At 41.9% G+C, this 2,356-nt stretch overlaps 1 pseudogene; it reads left to right on the forward strand.

The window, feature by feature from the left end:
• The first annotated feature begins 701 nt into the window (after positions 1 to 701).
• LOC100950259 lies at positions 702 to 1,730 on the forward strand (annotated as a pseudogene).
• Positions 1,731 to 2,356: the final 626 nt, after the last annotated feature.

Consider the following 2,356-nt stretch of genomic DNA (forward strand, 5'->3'; position numbering starts at 1 on the left):
CTTGGGAGGCTGAGGCAGGAGACTCGCTTGAGCCCAGGAGTTGGAGGTTGCTGTGAGCGTGATGCCATGGCACTCTACCCAGAGGAATAGCTTGAGGCTCCATCTCAAAAAAAAAAAAAGAAAGAAAGAAAGAAAGAAAAGCCTTTAGCTAGATGACAAAACTCACTGAACAGCAAAACATTCATGCTGGAGAGAAACCAGTGAATGCAGCAATACGTCATTAAATATTAGAAAATTTAGGGCGGCACCTGTGGCTCAAGGAGTAGGCGCTGGCCCCATATACCAGGTGCAGTGGGTTCAAGCCTGGCCCCACCCAAAAAAACTGAAAAAAAAAAATTTATACTGGAGAAAAAGCTTCTTTTTTTTGTTGTTTGTATGAAGGGTCTTTATTGGTGGGGGAGGGAGGCTGCAGAGCAGCACCAAGGAGGAGAGAAAAGAGGGGAGAGAGATAAGGAGAGAGTGAGGAAGAGAAGAAAGAGAGAGAGCAGAGGAGAAAGGCAGGGAGAGGGGGAGAGCGAGAAAGTTTCTTGAATGTACTGACTATGATAATGTTTTCTCTCAAATCTTATTCTTTACTTTGCATTTGAAGGCCATACACAGAGAAGCCTTATAAATGTAAGAAATGTGGAAATATCTTTATCCAAAAGTAAATTCTCATTCATCAAAAAGTTCATACTGGAGAGAAACCTTGTGAATGTGGGCAAGCTTCCATTCAGATGTCATAACTCAGTCAGTAGAGAATTTATAGTGGGGAAAACCCCTTTGCTTGCAAGGTATGTGGGAAAGTCTTCAGCCACAAATAAAATCTCACTGAGCATGAGCATTTTCATACTAGAGAGCATGAATGCAACGAATGTGGAAAAGTGTTTAGCCAAAAGCATTATGTCATTAAACATCAGAACACCCATAGTGGAGAGAAGCTTTTTGAATGTAATGAATGTGGAAAAGCCTTCAGCCAGAAGGAAGACCTCCTTACCCATCAGAAAATTCACACTGGGGAGAAACCTTTTGAGTGTAAAGATTGTGGGAAAGCTTTCATTCAGAAGTCAAATCTCATCTGACACCAGAGAACTCACGTGGGAGAGAAGCCCTTTGTGTGTAAAGAGTACAGAAAAACCTTTAGTGGCAAATCAAACCTTACTAAGCATGAGAAAATCCATACCAGGGAGAAACCCTTTAAATGTAGTGAATGTGGAACAGCTTTTGGCCAGAAGAAGTACCTCATAAAACATCAAAACAGGGTGCTGCCTGTGGTTCAAAGGAGTAGGGCGCCGGCCCCATATGCTGGAGGTGGCAGGTTCAGGCCCAGCCCCAGCCAAAAACTGCAAAAACAAACAAACAACAACAACAACAATAACAACAACAAAAACCCATCAAAACAGTCACACTAGAGAGAAACTTCATGAATGTAATGAATGCAGAAAAGCCTTTTCTCAAAGAACATCGCTTACTGTACATGTGAGAATTCATTCAGGAAATAAACCTTATGAATGAAATGTGTGTGGAAAGCCTTCTCTCAGGGTTCATCTCTTACTGTTCATGTGAGAAGCCATACAGGTGAGAAAGCCTATGGTTGCAATGAATGTGAGAAAGCTTTCTCTCAATTCTCAACTCTTGCTCTGCATTTGAGAATACACACAGGTAAGAATCCTTATCAATGTAGTGAATGTGGGAAAGCTTTTAGCTAGAAGTCACACCACATTAGACACCAGAAAATCCATACTCATTAAAAACCCCGTGAACACCTTGAAAATGGCAAAGTTTTCATCGGGAATTTACAATTCATAGTGAATCAGAAAGAATCACTCTGAAGTGAAAGCATTATGAATGAGGTAAACTAACAAATATTAAAAACTTTTTTTTTTTGAGACAGAGTCTTACTTTATCATCCTTGGTAGAGTGCTGTGGTGTCACAGCTCACAACAACCACCAGCTCTTGGGCTTAGGGGATTCTCTTGCCTCAGCCTTCCGAGTAGCTGGGACTACAGGCACCGGCTACAACGCCCAGCTATTTTTTGCAGTGTGGCCGGGCGGGTTTGAACCCACCACCCTCGATATATGGGCCCGGTGCCCTACTCACTGAGCCACAGGCACGGCCCCAAATATTAAAATTTTATGGGGCACGAGAGACTGCATACCAAAGAGAAAGACATTTATATGATAAAAAGCCTACAAAAAAACTATAGCAAAGGTAATACTGAAACTTTAGACACATTTCCACTGAAATGGAAACGAAACATAACCATTTTAGCCATTGCTGTCATCTTAGATCTGGAGCTCTTCACCAGTGTAATAAGAAAAATAAGTTGTAAGTATCGAAAAGAAAGACAGGCTCGGCGCCTATAGCTCAACCGGC

This window comes from Otolemur garnettii, unplaced genomic scaffold (genome assembly GCF_000181295.1).
Source record: "Otolemur garnettii isolate 467f Iridium unplaced genomic scaffold, OtoGar3 scaffold00172, whole genome shotgun sequence".
NCBI classification, from domain to species: domain Eukaryota; kingdom Metazoa; phylum Chordata; class Mammalia; order Primates; family Galagidae; genus Otolemur; species Otolemur garnettii.